At 45.4% G+C, this 23222-nt stretch overlaps 1 long non-coding RNA gene across 1 annotated transcript; it reads left to right on the top strand.

Annotated features, from left to right (window-relative positions):
• The first annotated feature begins 12597 nt into the window (after positions 1 to 12597).
• LOC119451171 (uncharacterized) lies at positions 12598 to 17030 on the top strand. The gene is made up of 3 exons (XR_005191708.2): positions 12598 to 13209; positions 15049 to 15141; positions 16591 to 17030. It is a non-coding gene; the product is annotated as an uncharacterized LOC119451171 (long non-coding RNA).
• Positions 17031 to 23222: the final 6192 nt, after the last annotated feature.

The raw sequence follows: 23222 nt of genomic DNA, 5'->3' as shown, positions 1-23222 counted from the left end.
GACGTGCCCGGTTGGCTACCCTACGCTTGGGAGAGGGAAAGAGGGAGAATAGATAAGAAGGAGCGAGAAGAAAAAATAATAAAGGGTCAGTCATTCACAGAGTCAGTCATGAATAATTGACCTAGATAAATGTACTCCTTTACAGACTCTAGAGGCTGACTGGCGATCCTGAATTCTTGTTGCCTTGCCAGGCTATTGAACATTAACTTTGTCTTCGGCATATTAATCTTCAACCTCACCCTTACACAGATTGTGTCTCCTTGCCTAACCCCTTTCTTTATAGGGATATTTCCTCTTTTCTTGTGGAGAACCAAGGTTGCCGTGCAATCCTTGTAGATATTTGCCAAGATATTCACGTATGCCTCTTGTACTCCTTGATTACGTAATGCCTCTATGACTGCTGGTATCTCTACTAAATCAATTGCATTTTCATAATCTATGAAAGCCATATAGAGACGTTTATTGTACTCTGCAGATTCCTCGATTACCTGATTGATGACATGGATATGATATATTGTAGAATATCCCTTCCTGAAGCCAGCCTGTTCTCTTGGTTGACTGAAGTCAAGTGTTGCCCTGATTCTATTGGAAATTATCTTGGCAAATATTTTATACAATACTGAAAGCAACCTAATCGGTCTATAATTCTTCAATTCTTTAACGTCTCCCTTTTTATGGATTAGTATAATGTTGGTGTTCTTCCAGCTCTCCGGTACACTTGACGTCGTGAGGCATTGCGTATAAAGGGCCGCAAGATTTTCAAGCATGATATCTCCTCCATCTTTGATTAAATCGACTGTTATTCCATCTTCTCCAGCAGCTTTTTTTTTCCTGGTCATGTCTTGCAAGGCCCTTCTAACTTCATCGCTAGTTATAGAAGGAGCTTCTGTATCCTGTTCATCACTACTTCTAATGGAAGCAGCTTGGCTGCTCTGGGGACTGTATAGGTCAGTGTAGAATTCTTCCGCTGCTTTTACTATGTCATCGAAATTGCTGATGATATTACCCTGCTTATCTTTCAGTGCATATATTTTGCCTTGTCCTATGCCAAGTTTTCTTCTCGCTGATTTCATACTGCGTTCATATTTTACTGCTTCATCAATCTTTTCCACGTTATAATTTCGGATATCCCTTACTTTCTTCTTGTTGGTCAGTTTCGACAGTTCAGCGTATTCTATCTATTCTCTCGAGTTTGACACTTCCATGTTTTGTCGTTTCTTTATTAGGTCCTCTGTTACTTGGGAGAGCTTACCTTGGTAAGCTCTCCTTGGTAAGCTCTGGGAAGTTGCCTTGGTGCCTTAGCTCCCACTTCAATTGCTGCTTCTGAGATCAGCGTAGTTACGGTTTCGTTCATTACCTCTATGTTGTCTTCATCTTCCTGTTCTAAAGCTGCATATTTGTTTACGAGCAGCAGCCTGAATTGGTCTGCTTTTACCCTTACTGCGTCTACGTTGGCCTGTTTCTTCTTAACTAATTTTATTCTATCTCTCTTCAAATTGAGAGAAATCCTAGACCTCAATAACCTATGGTCACTGCACTCTACCCTACCTAACATTTCTACATACTGCACTATGCTGGGATTGGCAGAGAGTACGAAATCTATTTCATTCCTCGTTTCTCCATTAGGGCTTTTCCAGGTCCACTTCCTGTTACTGCGCTTCCTAACAACATACTAGCGATTTTTGTATTAGACAAAGTTTTATTTGAACGTTTCAATGAAGTAAATATTCAGGCGGCCTCATTAGCAACATTCAGGCGGCCTCAATGTTCAAGCAAATATTAGGCGGCCTCACAATCTATTTGACGTCGTTAATTAACACTTTTTGCGGTTTTGCACTCCTAAAAGAAATATGTAACTGCTTCGTCTGCCAACTCTTTCTGTTACTAACTTTATTTATACTAAGCACTTAATATAGTTCGAGAAACCCATGATTGATGTGGATGTTCAATTAAGTGGAACTATATACCTGGTGTAACCTATACGGTTTATTATTCCTTGGCATGACAACCTTAAAACGTTATTGTTGTGAGTCGAAATTTCTGTGATCACGCCATGTTAACATTGCAGTGTGGCTGCAGCCTGAACACATATTTAAAGGCAATGTGTGTCGACAAATACAATGCACAATGTTTTCTATTCATGAGAAATACATACGAACTTTCTATTTCAGCGGGCGCCAGTCGCGGTGGCTGCTGCTGTTCTGCTGCGGAGCACGAAGTCGCGGGTTTGATGCCCGGCCTGGGCGTCCGCATTACCATATGGGTTCCCCCAAAATAACAACGCCTCCCCCCCCCCCCCTAAAAAAAGAAAACGCTTGTTTACCGTGCTTTGTGTGCAAGTTTAAAGAGCGGCAGGTGGACCGTGCAGTCTCTCCCGTGAGTCGCTCCCGAATGTGAGTCGCTCCCGTGGGTATATGTGGAGTCAAACATCTGGGCCGATCCCGAAGGTGGAGTAGTCCGAAAATTGTGTTCATGTTCCCGTGAGTATACGTGCTGTCTAAAAACGTGAGCCGTTCTCGCAGATATAGGCAGTCTAAAATGTGGCCCGTTACCGTGGGTATGTAGTCTAAATATGTGAGTCGATCCTGAAGGTTGTGCCTAGATATATAGGCCGTTCGTGTGGGTGTGTGCAGTTTAAAAATGTGGTCCGATCCCGAAGATAGGGCAGTCAAAAAATTTTAACAGTCCCACGCTCCTCCCACTATGCGTGAAAGAAGCCCGCGAATACATGCAAAGTGCCTCGAGCGGCCACTGGCGCGGCAACTTTGCGTGTATTCGCGGGCTTATTTCACGCTCGAAAAACACTTTTATGTAGCACGTATTGAGCATCAGAAAGCTGTATCGGGAGTTTTTCATGTTGCTCTACAATTTTCTCATTGACACTTTGATAATTAGGACTGAATTAGGACTAATTAGAAATGATTTCTTGAGTTAGATGATTTATTACAATTACCCAATTAAATCTTCGTAACGAAAAACTTACTGGCGGCTATACTCCACTCCATTGGAAACAATATGCACTACTTTTTCTTTGAGTAACGCAATTGCGAGCTCTTTTTTTTTAAATCTTGGCGCATGAACTTTAGGACACCTTCTATAGTAGGGAGGCATAAAACGAAGCTTCCGCTATAGGCGCAATAAAAGCGGCCCGTCTTGCCTCTGCTGCTGAAGTGGCTATGCATCCAATCTGGAGTTCCGCACAGCACCAATTGGAGGAATATTGTGAGAGGAGGCAAGTGCGACATATTAAGGCCGACCGCGGCAAGCGAAACTGACAAACGCTACGCGTCTTTCAGTTTCGCTTGCCGCGGTCGGCCTTCATATGCTATAGTACACGGGGAACGTACTAGGGGGGCTATTCTCAAATCACTCAAATCAGACCCCCGCTGTGCGCCACAACCTGAAAGAAGCCTATGCGCGCTTTCCTATACATGCGCGTAAAGCACGGCCACGGGACTCCGTGTGTCATGCTATGTGCCCGGCACCATTGTGGACAAGCGCGTGTACGGGCGAAATATATAGCTGCGGGAGCTAAATTTGAGGAAGATTAATAACGTCGCCGTTCTCTGTTAGGGGAGTTCTCCTGGCACTCGGTGCTGTCGAGCGTGGCTCATTTCGCATGCAAGCCTGCGGGAAGGTGCATACTTGGGCGCCCTGCTGCAACGAGACACCACTGGACAGCCAGTCTGTCCGCCTCGCGGGGTCCCGCCACGCCGCAGAGCGCGTTGTGCTGGGCCCGTTCCTATAGTGCGCGAACACACGCACGCACACAACACAGGCGGCGGAGTCGAGTTCGCGACGTGCCGCAGACGACATGCACGTTCCATGCTAGGGGCGTGGCCGGCCGCCGCTGGCGGCAACGGCGGGAGCGCTGGCCGCGTCGCTCGTTGCTGCTGCGTGCGCGGCGTCCCGCGGACATTCGATGGAAGGGGGGGTCGCGGCCGTGCTGCGTGCGCCGCGGCAAGCTGAGAGGAGGAGTGCGCGTCACATTAAGTGTCGTCAGGAGGATGAGGGGTGGAGCTGCGCTCGGTCATCGTCGCGCGGGCCACTGTTAATTCGATAAGGGACAAAATACGTGATGGATGCCTCGCCACTAATTGGATAACGTTGGAGAGCGTTAGAAGAAGGCACTTCCACCGTTCCTCCTCACTGAAAAAAAAAAAAAAAAAAAAAGAACAACGAAATATTGCGCGACGTCGTCGGCGAAGGTTCGTTGGGTATATGCGCGTCTTGAGCGGTCGCGTCTGCCGCCTTTATTCTCGGAGGAGAGGCGACGTCGGTCCGTCGTCCTCGATGTGGACAGCTGTCCCTGCGGCGGTATAAATACGCGCATACATGGCGCCGCCGCGCGAGTCGAAGCGTAATCTATACCGTTGACAGGCCGGCGACGACGACGCTGAGCGAGACGATCTTAAGGAGGGCAAATATATATGGAGAGCGCAGGGCGCGCCGAAGCGACAGAAGGCTACCCCCTACACCTTCCCCCTCCCCCTCTGTCTCCCCTTCACCCCGCCGTCAACTTAGGGACTGCTTGTTTTTCTTGGGTCATCTTCATCGCGGCGTTTGCTCTTGCTTATAGCGGAGCTTTCGCGGAGCGTTTCGACCGTCCAGCTTGCTTGTCCGGCCGGTTTACTCTGCCGTCTCCCTGTGTCCACAATAAGGCGCAAACAGCCGCCCTCCGCCACACACACAAACACGGTCCGGGTGTTCGTCTCCGCGCGGCGCGCGGGGCGCCGAGGTGTAAATGCTACTTATATCTGTTTCCGACGGTGTCACGGGGCTCTTGATATGTGATTATTACGCCTCGGAGCAGTTTTTCTCGCCCTCTCTGTCATTTGAGGCTGCGGCCCTTGTGTGCCCGCTGGATTACTGGCTGGAGCGTTGTAGGACACGGGATTAACACACCGGAAGTGTTCCGCAAGAGCCCGTCGACCTGACCTTTTCTTTATCTTTTTTTTTTCTCTTGATCAATCAATGGGCGTTTCTCGTAATTGTGTCCCTCTGGCGCTCCTTCGTAGCCGCCCTCTTGGTTTTGTCCGTGTAGCACGTGGCTCCTGCTCCTCCTCTTCTAACGACGGTAATTATACTTTGTTTTCTAATGTGAATATATCGAACTTCTCCTTAGAATTTCCGTGACGTTATTTATCTCCTGCTTCACATTATTTAACTTCACAAGGGCCGGGGCCCCACGCGTCGCAGGCTTACAAAGCGACGCGGGCATTGTTACAGTTCATGAAGTCGACTGGCCTCAATGACCGATTGTGAAGTGTTGGACAACCGTACGTGTTCATACTGAGTACTTTCTTCCCTCTCTCTACTTTGTTTTCATCCCTTTAAACACCTTCCTCCGTGTAGGGTAGCAAACCGGACGTGCGTCTGGTTAACCTCCCGGCCTTTCCTTTCTTCTTTTTCCTCCTCCTCCTCCACAAGTAATGCACCTCTCGTTTGTACTAAAAAAAAAAAAAAAAGAACGTTTAACGTGCGCGTTCAAAATAGAAGTAACTGCCCGTCCTCTGCCCTGCCATTTTATCTTTGGGCGGTGTCAGTCCGAATCAAAAAAGAAAAGAAATACATTTGAATTGAATTATGGGGTATTACGGACCAAAACCACGCTATGATTATGAGGCATGCCGTAGTGGGGGACTCCGGAATAATTCTGACCACCTAAGGTTCCTTAACGTGCACGGTGCATGGGCGTTTTTGCGTTTCGCCCCCATCGAAATGCGGCCGCAGTGGCCGCGGTTATTAGATCCCGCGACCTCGTGCTTAGAAGCGCAACATGGAAAAAAAAAAAAAGAGGGAAGGAAAATATGCCATGAGTGTAAAGACAATAGCACTAAAAACACTGCAAAGGTAGAAATTTTTAAGTATACCATGACAGGACGAATATATCAAAAACTTATTATTACGATATATGATGCTATAACATAATATACCATAATAAATTAACGATACTCTATCACAATATATCATAACATAATATCGAACCTAATGTATCACAAACATAAAAAGTATCGTTGCATAAAAACGAGACGCAGAGAAACGAGCAGGCGTTTACGGAACAGTTACTGAATGAAATAGGCTGCAGCCATTTTCTTTACAATAGTCTAGGCAGTCGATTCCATTCATCAATAGTGTTTGCTAAGAAGGATTGGTCACAGGATTTAGTTGACCCGGGAAGTCGCTGTAAACTATGAGGATTGAAACAACGGCTGGAAATGCAATTTGGAGGAAGGAAAAGTGCACCTTGAATATCCACGAAATGGCAGTATAGTTTGTGGAAAAGAGAAAAACGATTCATCCTGCGGTGCATAGAAAAAGGTGGAAGACCAAGAGATGATTTCATGGGGCTAATACTAATATTCTTATTATACTTGGAAGTGATGAACCTTGAGGATTCATTCTGAAGTACTTGTAACGCGTCGGTAGGATAGGCTTGGGGGAGGCTCCAGGTGGCGGATGCATGTTCATGTCCCGTGCGAATAAGAATTTTGTGGGCTAAACTCTTTTTTGGCGAATGGAAGGAGAAGAGAAAGTGAAGGATCGTCTGAAGAAGCCAAGACGTGTGAAAGTGTCGGCAGCGAGAGCTTGAATATATATATATATATATATATATATATATATATATATATGATCTGCTCAGGATAGGTTTCTATAGAGACTGTTACGCCATGAAGAAATATGAAAAATTTGCACGATTTTAATTGAGTTCATGGAATAAGGATAGGTAACGTTAAGTTTGTTACGGGAAACCTGCACGAATTTACATTTAGAGACGTTTAAACACATCTTCCAAAGTGTGCACCAGTGCTCTATTTTATACAAATCTTCCTGAAGCTTAGCGTGATCCCTGCCGGCAGTAATTCTTCTATGAAGGACGCAGTCATTTGAGAAAAGACGGCTGGATGAGGAGATATCAGTCGGCAGATCATTATTAAATATTAAGAACAAAAGGGGATCAATGAGCGAATCTTGGGGAGCGCCTGAAATTACGTCGCCTCATTTAGACTGCAGAAGATTAACAACAGTTAATTGTGAACGATGAGTCAAGAAGCACTTTATCAATGATCATATTAGAGGGTCCAAGTGAAGTCGCGAAAATTTTTGTTTTAAGCCGATTATGGGCGACACGGTTAAAACTTTTAGCGAAGTCGAGGTGGATCACGCTTGTCTGAAAGCTTTCTGTTGCTCAGTATACGTGCTACATAAAAGTGTTTTTTCCAAGCATGAAAGAAGCCCGCGAATACATGTGAAGTACTTCGAGCGGCCAGTCGCACGGCAACTTGGCGTGTATTCGCGGGCTACTCTCATGCTTGGAAAAAAAAAAAAAAAAACGTTTATGGAGCCCGTATTGAGCAACAGAAAGCTGTATCGGCTTTGGAGCACTTTTACGGAGGCCTTTTACGGAGGCCTTTTACGGAGGAGATCTTGGGCCCGTGGCCTTGTGCATCTGCTATGTGGAGGGCTACAAAGGCGCTGCTGCGTCTTTTGAGGTGCACTGGCCTGTATGACCGCCTGTGACGATACTCAGCGATGAACGTTTGACTGTGTAAATGTGCAAGGTGCGAACTTCTCTCTTCCTTCTCCTCTTCCGAACCCCTTTCCCCTTTCCCCAGTGCAGGGTAGCCTACCGGGCTCAGCCTGGATAATCTCCCTGCCTTTCCCTTATGACATCTCTTTCTCTCTGTATCGGCAGTTTTTCATGTTGCTCTACAATTTTCTCATTGACACTTTTCATCTAATTATAATGTTTGAGAAGTTCAATAATTAATTGACTAATTATGTAATTAGGCGGAATGCAAAAAATAATCTGAGTATCTCCAAGCGACGGCAAACAAATTAACATTACCTTGGTTCTGTCGGGCTACGTAGCATATGCATATATTCAAGTTGGTTCAAGTTACGTAGGGCACCCAGTATAGGGTGTCCCAGCCAACGTTAGCCAAGCTGCAAAAAGAAAAACAAAAGCGCGGTGCTAGATACGATTATAAGACGTACGGTGTCGGGTCGTCAGACCTTTGGCGACCGAATACCGTACGTCTTATAATCGTATCTGGCACTAGGCTTTTTTTTTCTTCTTTTCTTTTTTCTTTTATCAGATTGGTTATAACGTTAGCTATAGGACAGCGGGCATATATTGCGTTATCGTGGTTTCGTCACCGGATAGGCTTAGGAGAGGTACGCAGCAGGGGAGCTGTTTATAGCGCAGCCATTCAATGAAAGCTACAGAGTCTGTGTGATGTTACTTTTTGCGAAGAGGTGCTTGCTTGTAATCTACAAGTATCGTATATGTGATTCTATATTTGAGGCACTGTTACTACACTTTCGTTATATGACACACGAAGCGCGAGTTGGCTGGAATGCGGAGGGGGGGGGGGGGGGCTTTTGTGCCGTAGAGCGTTAATAGCAGAACTGTAATCAGCCCCAGACTGCTGAACATCGCTTCAGTCTTAATCTGTTTGGGCTGATGAAGAATCAGGCCAGACTCCGAAGACCGATAGCTTCGAGGAAAGGTTGATCGGGCAGTCTTCTCAGAGGCCACCGTACCGTCCAGTGTTGTTAGTCGAAGCGGTTTTCTGCTTGTTTCATATCTATATATATAGAAAAATGAGAATCAGGACTTCGCGGTCATCTTAAGTTATAACCGCGAAGTTGTGCTTCTCATTTTTCTAAATACGCTTGGCCCATTGAAAAATCGAGTTACTACTATACTCGCGGACAACTTTCTGTGGCAATGAAGGGAAAGCTACGGAGGCAAAGCGCGCACAAGCGACAGCGCTTCTGAAAAGGGTCCCTCGTTTTAAACCACGTTGGTTTAGGCTGGGGAAAAGAAAACATGAACAGCTTATTAGCAACAGTTAAATAAGACAGAACACACTACTGAGCGTAAAAGTTTACTTATTTTGTGGCTTTTCCCTTCCGCGTCTGGGCAAACGCGAAACCGTCGCACGTGAAAGCTGCGTCGATTCAGCGTCCGTTCCGAGCAACCAAAAGCACTGTCAAACGCTGCCGGACTACTTGGCGCTGTAACACATGTGCAGCATCCACGCGCCCGTAGCTTTCCCTTCATTGCCACAGAAAGTTGTCCGCGAGTATACTATATATACATATACATTTTTTGAACCAAGCATCTGCTTTTCAGAAGCAGGAACTCCCCTACGAATTAATAGCGACGCCCGAATCAAGGGCAGACGCAGAGCAGGCGCGTCGCAAATTGCCTCCGTCCGGCCGCCAAATGTGCCCCGCGCGATCGTGAAGGGGACCCACTGTCAGCACCCGCACACGCATCGCGACCATACAGCGCCTAAACTCTACAGGGCAACGCGGAGAGCTGCGTCTTCGGACGAGGTTCTCTCGTCTATCGGCCTCCCGTGGCGTGACGGAGCCAGCTGACGGCGTCGTCTTTTGACCCGGCGAACAGAGTACCGCTGTTGCTCGCGACGCTGCGCTCCCTTCCGCGCGTCACGTTGCCTGATTAACGTCACTCCCACCTGCCAGGCTTTGCTCTCCTCTGCAGCCTCGTCGGTCGGCGACGCTCGAGTCTACTACGCGAACGAAGGCCCATGCTCTTTTATGCCTTCTTATTTTTTTTTTCTCTCGCTAATTGCAGCCTTGTAGCTTGTTCTACTTGCTCGCGCCCACCCTATATAGCTAGCTTAGTTTCGGCTTCAGTGCTGAGCCGCCACCTTCTTTCTCTGTCGTGGCCGGTAGTGACTTCTAATTACGAACTCAACGCGCGCGTGACATCCAGTCCTTGCCTTAGGGGCCCATATAGCGCCGCCTTGCGGGGCCTATTTCGGGTAACAGCAGCTTGTGGCCGTCGTTCCTATTAATTCGTTTACCAGACGCACTTAATTCTTGCTCTGACCAGGCACATCGGAATCGTGTGGACGTGCGTCCGAGCCCCGATAAATTAAGGACACTGCCGACGGAGCTTTGCCCTATTTCTTGCTCTTCTATAGTCGACTTGCGCACGGAACTAAAGCTAATAAAAGTAAAGGAAAATAAAAAAATATAAAGAAACTCACCGGCACTGCAGCCGCAATTAAGGTTCGCCGAGAAGCCGCTGGGAGACGTGTGCCTAATGACAGCTTTATTTATTATGTCTTTCGGAAGGTTGGCCTAACATGCGACCTTCGTGCCACACATTCTCGCCGCGTAAATGGAAGACGCAATTTCTTATTTCACGGTGGTTCCAGTGCGCGAGGTGAGCGCCTCCATAGCAGTGCGTATACCTCGTTTTCTTGGTTGCGGTATTGTTGATTGTCTTTGTACTGCTTCGCGTCAAGGCGTGTCAGTCTGCTAAGCGGCGAGTGACGAACTCGTTCAATCCCGCCCGGTATTACGTGCGAAGGAAAAATGATCGCGATTGCCGCGGTACGCTGCTCTTCTCTGGCCTCTAAATCGGTGACATTAGTTTAAATGAGCTGGCGTTATTCTTAAGATACATTCCTTAAGGCCACTATCATGTTAACCCTGTAATTCCCAATATACCACATATGCTACCGTTGCTACGCCATGTTTGATGCCTCAGAATGCTGATTTGAGTGGGGCAACATAACAAAAAGTTCACCGTTGCGTTTTTGATATGCTGGAGTGAGGTTTCACTTTTGGATAGGTGAACAAACGATTTCTAGTTAATACGGTACAATAATAATTAAATTTTAACTTAATTAGCATGTAATTATTCTTGTACTCTCCATGGCCCGGAATAAGGGAACTAGTTGTAATAATTGTCCTTGATGTGTGACTGCGTGGGCATTACATGAAGCAGTCACGTAGTCAGGATTTGGTTAGGGGGGCAAACTCCAGCGGTCCGAACAGTGTTTCCCAGGCAAGCTATATATATATATATATATATATATATATATATATATATATATTGCGCACGCTGTGCAATATATTCCCAACGCTGCTTAATCATCTGTTTGCTGCTTCATATGGTTGTGATTAACGAATATCGATAAAGAATGGCGGAAGTTATTTGTAGTTTTAATTGAAGACAAAGAGAAATGAAAGTGGACGAAAACACATCGTGCCGCCGGTGGGATGTGTTACGTTAACCTCCGCATTACGTGTGCGTTGCAGTAAAAGAACTTTGCTGTAGGTCTAGTTGGTAACTCATTCTGGTAAAACAAATTAGGGCGCAAGAACACAGTCGCATACACACAAACACCCACACACGCAGTCACTCCAAAAAGAGTGATTGCATTTTTTTGTTTGTTTTTTTCAGCGATGTGGCGATGTATACAATGGCAGATTTAGGAGGTATAAAATTATTCAATGAGAACACTGCGTGCTGGTTCTATTACGCCAATGCTTCTCCTATACAAATGGGCTTTTGACTATATGAATGTCATAACGGAACTGCCTTTAAAGCATTTTCTTTTCCTTTAAGAAGATATAGTTTTGCACGGGGTTCCAATATTTGCCTCACAACACGATTTGCATCCCTTACAAAAATGAGTATTGAATTTCCGTTGTCGATTTGTTGAACTATCATTGATTCCATGGAAATTCTATGAAATTACAACACTCAATGAGCCAGCACAATGAGATTTCATTAAAAATTCCGTTGTGCATTGCTCAATAAGTTTTCTGTTGACGAATTTTCATGGATTTCTCGTTGCATTTTCTCACTTAAGGCGCGCGATCCAATGAGGGAAGCCAGGCATCCTGGCTAACTGTTTGCTTTACGTTCGGATATGCGCTGCCATCGTAGGCCGAAGATTGCCATTCTTGAATTTTTGAGGTCACTCTCCCACCTCCCCCAATCCCCCCTCCCCCCGTCTTACACATTGGCGGATCCAGAAAAGAGACCCTGCGACAAAACAGCGAAAACGTTGTCCGTATTTACTTCTCTCCGCCCACGTGTAGCCTCGCGCTGTAAGCACATACTTCAGGATGACGCACCAACTTGCCCAAACTTACGTTTCCTGCTGTCCACGAACCAGCCACTGAGCGCCTCTTTTGTTACGCTAATACCCCTCATCATTTATTTACAATGGCTGGCGATAGCATGCCTAGCTTCATGCCTTGCTCAATGCGTGCCGAAGCAGACAGAATACTAACAGATGACTGTTTTTTGAACTTGTGTTTCGAACCCATCATACGTCGATGTATGGATCCCACTGGTGTCTACTAAGATGTCTATTACGTGGCATCGCAAGCTATCACGCGGATACAGAGCCAGTGGTTTGGCGACCTCGAGTAAATTTTCACTATTACTTTACGGCAAGACATGCAACAAAATGCTGTGCGATTCCCACCGACGTTTGGCAGAGGTCGTGCGACCAGCCACAATGATGATGATGATTATTATTATTATATTTATCGGCATCAAAAACCTTTGAAACAGGGCGGAGACATATGTCACCTAGCCTGCTTGGTTTATTCAAGATTTACAACATCTGTAAATGGTGACTCGACTCATGGAGACTCATGTTCACAGCAGCAAGCGCGACCTGCCCAATCGCATCAACAAAACATTTCGCGATTGATGCCGTTCACGTCTGCTCGCGCCGTCATCGCCGCGTAACATAATCTTCAGCGCATTGGTTAACCAGCTTTGCCACTGCGTTCGCGCGACTTAGAAATCAAGCTCTTAGCGAATGAGCCAGAACAGTGGTGATTCGCGATCATTTGCGATCGGTTGCTTTGTGACCAAATTGATCGAAGTGTGGCCTTTGAGATCTGTTGCGCTGAGGTGATCTCGAAGGCTTTGCCTAAGTGTTGTCCTCAACACTAAATGATTGTTTTAACGCAGCCAATAGTCATTTGCACAAGGAGGTATTTTATTTTATTACACTCTCTGTATAGCTGACGACATATAATAAAATACTGAAGTTTTTCGAAAAAAAAAATGATGTTCATGTTTTTACCAAACCTAGCGAAAACTAAAAAAGTTAACAAGCAACATTGGTATATCATTTTTTTTTGCGTTTGTTTTTGTCGCCATTTCTCATTTTTTTTTTTTCTTGGTCGGCGTGTGCGCCACGTGTGTGTCGTGAGCTCTAAGCACGTGAGTGTGTGTTGTCATCTGCTGCTGCGCGATAAGGAACATTTTGTCAAGAGCGTACAAGACGAAAAGCGGGATGTATCTATATACCGTCCGTGCATTGGCTGACGGGGAGGTATGCTACCGACTCGGCTGCGTGGACGCGGGCACGAAGAAAGGAGCGCCGACTGACCAACGATACTTTGACTGCGGTAAGCACTTGTCTCGTGTTGTGTGTATAACTGATTTCCTAGCTGAATGTATGTTTCACGCCTGGTTCACGGCGCCAGTGTCAAAGAATTTTGTGCGGGGCCGGTCCGGTGTGCGTGTGGCGTGTTGCATTTCGCCTTCCGCCGATGGAGCGCCAATGTGTGGGCATGTCGTCCGTTTAAGCTGAGCATTTAGCAGCCAGGCCGATTTATCTGAACTGCAGTTTAAGCAAGTTTGTCGCAATCAGACCACCTAAATACTGAACTGCAACAAACCACTTAAACAGGGGCGCTTGTTTATGTGTTCTCATGCTCGTCCCTACCCGTTGCGCTGCAAGGTCGTGGGTTCAGCTCCGGCCGCAGCAGCCGGATTTCGATTGGGCGAAATGCAGAAACGCTCGTGCTTAGATATAGGTGCTCTTTAAAGATTCCCAGGTGGTTAAATTTAATCCAGAGCCATACACTGCGGTGTGGCTTATAATGATATTATGGTTTTGGCTCGTAAAATCCCAGAATGTGATTGATGAACACAATGTATGACCCTGTTTTTTAAGTGGTACTATTACAGCGGGGCCCATGCCACATCCGTTTATGTAAACATCGAACTCGCTGTTCGTCTTTTTGTTGTATCGTTATAAAATAATGTTGTATCGTTATAAAATAATCATGCAGAAATGTCATGAACGATATCGCGTCATGTCTAAAAAAACTGTCAGTTTGATCGTTCGCGAATGGAATGCTATCGTATTGTAAAAAAAGAAAATAAATGCTCACAGCGCATGAGATCGACGCCACCAGTTTCCCTCCCATCCTTGGATATCTTTTTCACGTTGCAAAACTATTTCTACGAAATTATTGTTCTATACTGTTAATAATTTGAAAACCAATATTTTACTCGTGGCGTATGATAGAAAAAACACGCTAGCCAGGTGTTACTATAAGTACATTCCTTCGCGCAAAAGAAAATAGAAAATAATATCTGTGAAAGTATGCAAGCCAGAGAGAGAAAATATGCAAGTCGGAGGACTGACAAGAATTGCGACTTTTATGTACTCGGCGCAGAAAAGTGCCTTTAGCCGATATTATATTGTCAGACATTTCTTTTGAAGTTCTTTAAATGTTCTGCGAAAAGCTGTCGGTAAAATAAATTGGTTTTTGGTATTTCACTATATCTAAAACATATGCCGTGAACAATAAAAAGTTCAACTGATTCATTCAGTCACATAAAAACAGTGTTAACACAGTAGCTGGTACCAACATACACTTACTTAAATAAGCATCAAGTGCTTATTTACATCTTTTATACTTGAGGGCATTTTGTTGTGTAGCTTGCACAATATTGCATTTATACAATTCTTTAACTAGCGGCATCCACAGCATCTGGAGAAAAGGGTATGGCAGTTGCTGGTGCAAACTTGCGTGACACATCAGCAGCAGAAAACATTCTTATACCAACTGGTTAATGCTTTGTGTGAATGTAAAAAGAATGTTTAAGACTGTTACCTGCGTTCGTGAATATTCTTACACACAGAATAAACAGTGGTAAGACAACAAGCCACAGTTGAACATGCCCTTCCTCGTAAAAAGTTCCTGTGCACGTGCTCCATAATACTTATGAGTGTGTAGGTGTTGAGGCCCTCTAGCAGCATTATGTAGGAATTCCATGACTATGGACAAGAAAAACAGAAAAACACTGCAACAATGTTGTTCCTGTTAGCCTTCAATACTGTGGGATCTTGAAAAGAAGTTATGATGTGCTCATACTGCTGATTTTTACGTTCCTTTTGCTGCTAGAAAAAATAGCTATGGTAATTTTTTTTTCATTCAAAACTATCTATGCAGCATGTGTGCCACTCAAGTGCAACAGTTCACGAGGCATCCCAGGCCCCGAAAGAAGTTGGAAGAAGATGCAAGCACAGCATGCCAATGTTGTTGGTGAGAGCCTTGTAACATTGTCACATCATACATAAATTTGTGGAATGCTAATCTCGTAAAGCGGTTACTAGCACGCAATGTTTGCAGAAATTCAAACAAGACAGAACTTGCAGAAGAAGAAGGCTGGAAGAATGGTTAAACAAAAATATCACTAGGACCAACATTTTGGCAAGGGAATTGTCTTAAGTCAAGCCAGCACCTGATTTCTGCTCCCCCACTTCATTGGGGGAAGATGAGAATGATGCAGGCAGTGCATAGAGTAAGGTGAGGGAATTGTAAGTGTTCAAAAAAGAGGACAGAAAGAAAACAAGAAGGTGTAGGTTTCTTGTAATAGAGAATGTGTAGGGCTACTAGTGTTGCTTAATCCAAGTAGGGGTGACAAACCTAGAAGACAATTTGTGTGTATGCAAGTGTTTCCTTTGTTGGGCCTAGTTAAGCGAGAACGAAGATATATGGTTTGGATATTGCAAAAGAAAGAGCAATAAAAAGGAAGAACTAGAATCTCAGTTGTATCCAGATATTTTGATCAAGCCAAGAAGCATGAAATGAAAGCGAAAGGCACGAATGCACATCTTGTCGAAACCAGAGGGCATTAAAGTAGAGATAAAATAAATGATCGATTGAGTTATGAATTCATCATAGCCCACCCGCTAGCACACACACAGTCCTAGGTGTATTTGTGCTCTAGATGACTATGATGGCACATTTCAAAACATTGTTAGCCGTTTGCGACAAGACCTGCAAATCTTTTTAATAGAAGATTCTCGGCTTCACTCAGCTCTCACATATAGCTTATTGCTATCACAAGGTGGCATTAACCCTACAAATTCTAAATGCTAGCCTCGCCATTAGCAGGGCCTTAGCAGCCATACGAAGATGAAGAGCCTCTTCACGTTTGTGTCACAGGCACATTATGCATGAAGTTCATTTAGTTCAGCAGGCTTCATGGACCTTATGAAGATTTGAGGTCTTTCACTTAGTCATAAAAAGAGCTATACAGGAAGTAGTGCATTGCAAACAGACGCAATATTCTCAAATATGCTTTGCAAGCCTTGTGTTGACATAGTGACCATATGTTAATTTTAAAGTTGTAATTTGTGATAAGCATTTAGGCAAGAACACAAAAATATTAGGTCTGTTCTCGTGCATGATAAGAACATCAAGCTAGTTTAATCTGCATAGAAGTTCACTTATTGCATATATGCACTTATTTCATAGTTCACTGCATAGAAGTTCATTGACGATCCTGTGTCGCAGCAGAGAACACATTTGCCATGGCTCCTTATACTGTTGTTATACCTTAGGCAGAACAATTTCACCTGCATTAAACCACAAAAGCTTTAAGCACTAATATAACTTGCTTACTTTTATGGCTTTAAGCATAATCTTTCACTGCTATTGATGATAGTACATGTTGGTTATCTTACTGATTACATCTTTTTTTTTCAGAATATGCCAGCACGAAGTTTCCAGGCGCAAGTGTTTCTTATATAAAAGAAAGCCTATTCTCTCCCCTCACAAGGGAAATAAAATCACTATATAAAAATGCCTTTTCATGTGCCTTTTTTGTTTTCCTGTTGGCTGCAGTTAATATTCAGCCTCAGTGAGCCAAATCTTGCTACTTTAGACCTTAGTGAGATATATCCCAGTACAATGAAAATACAATGAAAATTCATCTCGATCTAAATCCAATGAATATACAATAACGAACCAATGGAAAAACAACACAATAATACTACAACAGATTTTCAATGGATTCACGGTGGCCACTTTTCCATGACTACTCAACAAATCTACAATGAAATACCAATAAAAATTCCACAATTTTTTTGTTGATGGTGGCACGAAATATCAATGGAAAACCAATGGAATTCCAACAACATTTTTTGTAAGGGATGCGCCGTGGCTTCTGCATAAATGCGTAGATGACTTCGTCGACGCTGACTGGCACCCGGGGAACGGACGTACGTGAGCGCCAGCCGAATACGTGGCTGACATGAAGGGCTACGGTGCCACGAGACTAGCAATTGAACATGTGCTTTTGTCATCGTTGCGACATCGGGCGCAACCGCGTTCAGACTTTCTCGCATAGGCTAGATTCGAGACTATTTTCAGAGAGAAAAATTGTAGGACCGTCCCCTGATGTGCCGCAGACTCAAAAAATACGAAAATAAACTAAAATAAGATTAAATAAGAAAAACGAAGGAATTGCCAAAATGTATTTAATCGATTGGCCTGAGTGACCGATTGTACAGGAGATAAGAATCGCGTGCCTTACAATGTAATACTAAATCAATTAACTAGCAACACTTATTTTTCATTGTATGGATGAAGAAATCCTCCATCGCCCCCTTTCTCCATGTAGTGCATCAATGTCGTGCAACGGCAAATTTGCGCACTGCTCACCTATACGATCAACTCGTTTTACCTAGAATAGTATTTCTGCGCCACTTACATACTGCGACACGCGAAACGTTTCCTTGATTACTTCGCGGCAAACCTCAATCGAGTCTGCGCTGCTTTTCCAAAGGAGACCGACTGTCTGTCACCATTCAAAGCCGTGGAAGAGGCCGAAAAAGCGGAAGAGGAGATTGCCTATTACGGTGGTCGCTACCACGCGGACCCGAGGGAAGCTGATGGGGCCGCACGCCAACTCGCGTGTCCACTGTCATCCGAGGCTGACAGCGAGCGCAGATCGAGGAATAGGCAAAGGGAACGGCGCGCGCGCGAAGAGCCACAGAGCACTACTGCCGCAGGGAGAGAGGCATCTTGGTGCTCGCCCTAGCAAGCCCCATGCAGCAGCGCGCGCAAGAGAGTACCGCAGAACGCTGGCGGCTCCTCCCGCGTTATTTCGGGAAAGGCACTCGCGCTCTCCTCCCGGTCCGGCAGTTCCAGAGAGTCCGGCGAGCGACCACCGAACAAGAAGACACAGGTGGGGGGAGAAGGGTGGCTCGCGTTGCGCGCGCCCGGCGGCATGGCAGCAGCAGACACGCCCAGAGCGCCACTAATGCGCGCCGCCTTCTCCACCTGGCGTTTTGTTTTGCGCCCAGGAAGCACCAGCAGGCCCCAGTGGGCGCGCGGTAGCGCATTAGCGCGATGCCGACACGCTCGGCCATTCATCACGAGCGTAATGCGTTTTCCTCGATGCCCGGTAATTCTCGATGTTCGCTCCGTTGTCGAACCGGCAGCAGCGCACGGCAGCCGTTGCGTGCATCCCGTCGCCCACCTTGTTAGCTGATGTAGCCTCGTCTGCTTCGCGCTCCTTCCCGTCGCCTGCCCTCCCTTCGTCGCGGTGATTTCTCTTCCCACCCTTCTACCCATATTCTCCCCTTTTTTTTCTCGCTGGCCGCCAGCGACGCTGCTTCCCTTTCGTCGCTCGCCTTTGCCTGCCGCCTTTCTGTCCGCGACCTTGCGTTCCTGGCATTCTTTCCCGAAAAAAAAAAAATAATAATCTAAAGATGCCGAACGCACGCGTGCGTTCGACGCCTCTGCAGCTGCCCAGCGCTATGCGACATGTGTCCGCTGCGGCTACTGCCTCCGCAAAAAACAACACCATTATTCCAGCTCTGAGCGTGCATGCGTGTGCGTGTATGTTGTCCTCACTGTCTCTCCTTTTGTTCCACCGAAGCGCCGAACTTAGGACGCGTCGCGCGCTCGAAGCATTTACGAAGCTCGACCAAACTCAATTCCGCCTTTCCTGTATTCCTCTTTCTTTCCCTTTTTTTTTTCTTTTTTCTCCCCACGTAGTAGCTAGCGTTGTTTGTTCCGCCAAGCAGCGGCACATTCACTAGGCTCCGCGCAGGAAACTCGTATTTCAAGTGCCCGATGCAGGTTTCCGGCAGTGGAAACCTGATTACTGCCTTCCACAACGGCGTTGCCCACGTCCGCCGCTCTCGCTCATGTTCCGCGGTATGCACCCGTTTGCCCCGCCTGCCCGTCGACCCACGGGCCCGCGGAGTGTGCGCACACGTTTACTCGCTAAAAGGCGGTTGTCACGAGCCTAACAACATTCGACGCCCGACCGAGTTGTTTGCTTTCACCGCTGATAGATGCCCCACTTTGGCTTTCGCTTAGCAAACGCTTCTTGCTCTTCTTTCGCGCTGAGCGTTTGCGAATTAATTTGATTTCAAGCAGCCACGCGAACGTTTGTGCCAGTTCAGAAGCGTGATTGTGAGGCTGTTGTGTATAACCCGCGCTTTGCAAAAAAAAACCCTTGCAGTAAGAGTAAGAAATGACCTGCATTAAATGCTAACCTCGCGGTCACTTGGATGCGAATGTATCTTGCACGGCGACAAATGGTTGCGCCGAAGGCGATATTTCCCAATGTTAGGCACGAAATAGTTTTGTGTGCAATACGCAGGATACGACTGAGAAGACAGCAAAATGTTCAGAGCAGTGTACGCCACGCACTGGTCAATTCGCTACATCTTCACCTTTCTGCCCTCATTACGTGCGAAACAAAGCGTTGACCATGCTAACAAAACCTCCAAACTTCTATGTACTGATACATATCTGGACCCTCATAGATATTACTGCACACCTGTTGCATTATATGTATGTATGTATGTATGTATGTATGTATGTATGTATGTATGTATGTATGTATGTATGTATGTATGTATGTATGTATGTATGTATGTATGTATGTATGTATGTATGTATGTATGTATGTATGTATGTATGTATGTATGTATGTATGTGTGCGTGCGTGCGTGCGTGCGTGCGTGTGGTGTGTTCTGTAGGTCCGGTAGACATGTAGTTTAGAAAGAAGGAGCACACATACGAAAAATGCATGTTTAGTTGCTAACGATTCGGCCGTGGCACAGCCTTCCACCGTCAGAGTCCTCCACTACGGCGCACCTCATAATCAGATTGCGGCTTTGGCACGTAAAATCCTTAATGGTGTTTTTTAATTCTTAGTGTAGGTGGCGCGTTATACCTAACAAATCAAACTTATCGAACACAAAACTTGAACAACCTGCACAGTTCAGCATAATTTGTCAGAGTGCTTGATTGGCACGCAGAATTAGATGCATGACTGCGCAGGTGTCATTGATAACACCTCAGGCGTGTCGTAAGGTTACGATAAATATGCGCATATTTGTCACAGCCACATAGAGGGCAAATTACCAGAGTGACTAGAGAGTGACGGTGTGGTGCAAATCGGTTATCGTGGGCTTCTATACTATACCGAAATGTTGAAAAAACGGTGAGGAGACATCACAAACAAAATCCGCGTGCATGGGAGGAAAAGATGAAAGTGAACATAACTGTGGTACACGTGAAATCACGCTGACGTGTGAACGATGCAACGAGGTACAACCAGAACCGTTTACAAAAGAATTTATCTGTGCAAAAAATGTGCCGCTCTTGGGCTCCTGTAATGGGAAGCTCAAAACACATAAACAATCCACAGGTAAACAAGTATAGGCATTTTAATTCACGAACAAGTTCTTATACTCTTTCACATCTCTGAATGTTCCAGCAAGAACCTATTTCTTTCTTTCTTTCTTTCTTTCTTTCTTTCTTTCTTTCTTTCTTTCTTGAATCAAGTACTACAACCCTCCAGATGTATTCCGCTTCACTTCACATGCACGTTATCCGTCTCTCTCTCTCTCTCACCCCCCTTCCCCTATCCTTTTCGTTCGCAGCCTATACCTGCTTGCATGCGCGTTCACCGACTTGAGGCGCTGTATAGGCTCACAAGCCTAGTGAAATCCTGAATTGCCTTCACTTAATATACGCCTCCGTGTTCAGCGCCAACCACTCAAAGAAAACGGCTGATGACTGTTGCGCGCTTCGCACGCACGCGATTTTTCGAAGAGCGTACAGCGAGCACTGCGGTCGCCGCCTCGGCAGAGAATGCTTTGTTCGATCTCGCTTTCCGCAAGTGCGGCTCGCGCTGCTTAGACGCCAGGTGTCGGCTTGGAGCAGCGCCAGTTGGCGGCAGATGAGATTCTCGACTGCCGATTCGCAGATCCACGCGTCTCCTCCGTAAACGCATGATGAGCGCGCCCCTTCAATCTCAATCTCATCACTCAAATGATTTCCGCACGCTCGATTCCTTCGCGGCTCGGAGAACGCGTCCCTTTCTCTCCAGCCGGCTGTCTTGTGCTGCGGCAATAGCGTCTCCTGAGAACTGAATGTGAGTGTTCAGCAAGGAGTGACTAAAGTCCCCTGAATGCGTAAAGAATCTATTTTTCTGCCTTTCTTGACTCCCAAACTCGGCGTCTGAAAGAGAAAAGAAAGAAAAAAGAACTTCAATTAATGCAACCTACACACGGTCATGAATGTTCAGATGATACGCTTGACACTGGCGCATTTGTCCATCCACGATGTTGAAACGAACCCAGGGTCTGTATTCTGTAATAATTCATTTTATATTTTATCGTTCGTTATTGAATGCTCGCACGCCACCGTCGGGATTGGCAACTCGGCGCCATAAATGATAACGAAAGAAGAATTGAAAAGGAAATGAATAGTTAGAACACGGACGAGTATATTTATTTATTTAGCTAGTTATTTTGATCCAGTAGATGGCAAGATAACAACAATTGTTCTTGTCAAAGCCACGTGACTCTAAAGTCGGGTGCTCATAAGCACTTTTCGCAGTAATTGAGTTAAGTAACGAAATACTCGATGGAAACTAGAGGTTTTTTGTTTTACTTATTTATTGTTTTTTCCAGAAATCCTTCCAGCGTAGTGCCAACATTGGCTGTGAAGACAAGAAAGGTTGCATGCCATGGGGTTTTAGATGCAGCAAAACATTCCTGACGATAAAACAAATATGTTTATGCCGCTTGATTCTGTAGTACCATGGGCATTTGTCATTAACCTCACCATGGAACCATGTATATCTTTCAAGAGAGCATTGAATGGAAGATGCTCTCACGTCATTTTCTTTTTTTAGCCCTATCATTAAAATTAAACCCCATATCTCTGCATTGGTATCAGAATTAAGAATAGCGAATTGTGCATAATTTTTTTCACCAGTTTATTAAGGTAGACCGTAATCTATAGATGGGTGATAATAAACATATAATATGAAAGTTGTGTGTTGAGCCTTTTATTACGTGCAGCTCAAAGGCATGGCTCCAGAGCAATCACGGCGTTGCCTAAATGGCAAGTATCACAATAAATAACAAAAATCCTACGTTTTTCAGACAGACTACTAAATTTAAAGAGAGCCGATTCTCCAAAATACTCACTATGATGGCACTAGAAGTTGACAGGGTATACAGTGAAGCAGGATGAGAGGAAGAGACGGAAACACAGAGATGTTAGCCAGTTCGTAGACCGGCTGGGTACCCTGCGCTGGGGTAAGGGGTAAATTATAGATGATAGAAAGGGAAATGAGTAAAACAGACGAAGTTGAACATTAAGGGGACTGCATGAGGCTGGAGGAATGGCTGCGAGGGTCCTGTGTAGTAAAGTTTTTTCGGTGCCACCGGAAGAGATGCCCACGCAGTGAGCGCATTCGTTCGTTGTAAGTCATTTATTTGTCTGTGGATCCGTAGTGTTATTGTTTAATAGCTATAGAGGAACGGGAAGGGTAGTCTACATTAGAGTCGGCTATTCCAAGACGCAGTTAAGATATTTACGCTGCACTTTTCTTCATATAACTTGTGTACACGCCATCATCGTATTTTATATCCACTGCAGGACGAAGGCCTGCAATTACCCGTCTTGCGCCAACTGACACCGTCATATGCCTGCAAGTTTCTCTCTTAATTTCGTCACACCACCTCTGCCACCGATCGACTGCGTTTCCCTCCCCTTGGCACCACACGCGCACACGTAGAAATTCGTGAAACTACGCAATAAAAGCACTATGATGCACGCACGAATGTCATATTGTTCATGTAAATCCGGAGAAAACACTCAACGTAAGTGAATCCGGCAACGAAACATACAAATCTAATCAAATTAATTAGGTTGCTATCTACAAGGAAATCCCGTAGCGCAGTCAAAGTATATCTCTGTTTAGCGAGACGTGACCGCGGACCAAGTACTTTATTTACTGAAAAATCACGTGAACGTCTCGAGTAAATGGATTCCCTGTTCACCATATTGTGGACAGA

Source organism: Dermacentor silvarum, chromosome 1, assembly GCF_013339745.2.
Source record: "Dermacentor silvarum isolate Dsil-2018 chromosome 1, BIME_Dsil_1.4, whole genome shotgun sequence".
Classification (NCBI taxonomy): domain Eukaryota; kingdom Metazoa; phylum Arthropoda; class Arachnida; order Ixodida; family Ixodidae; genus Dermacentor; species Dermacentor silvarum.
The sequence above is the reverse complement of the archived record's forward strand: the minus strand, read 5'-3'. Positions and strand labels throughout refer to the sequence as shown.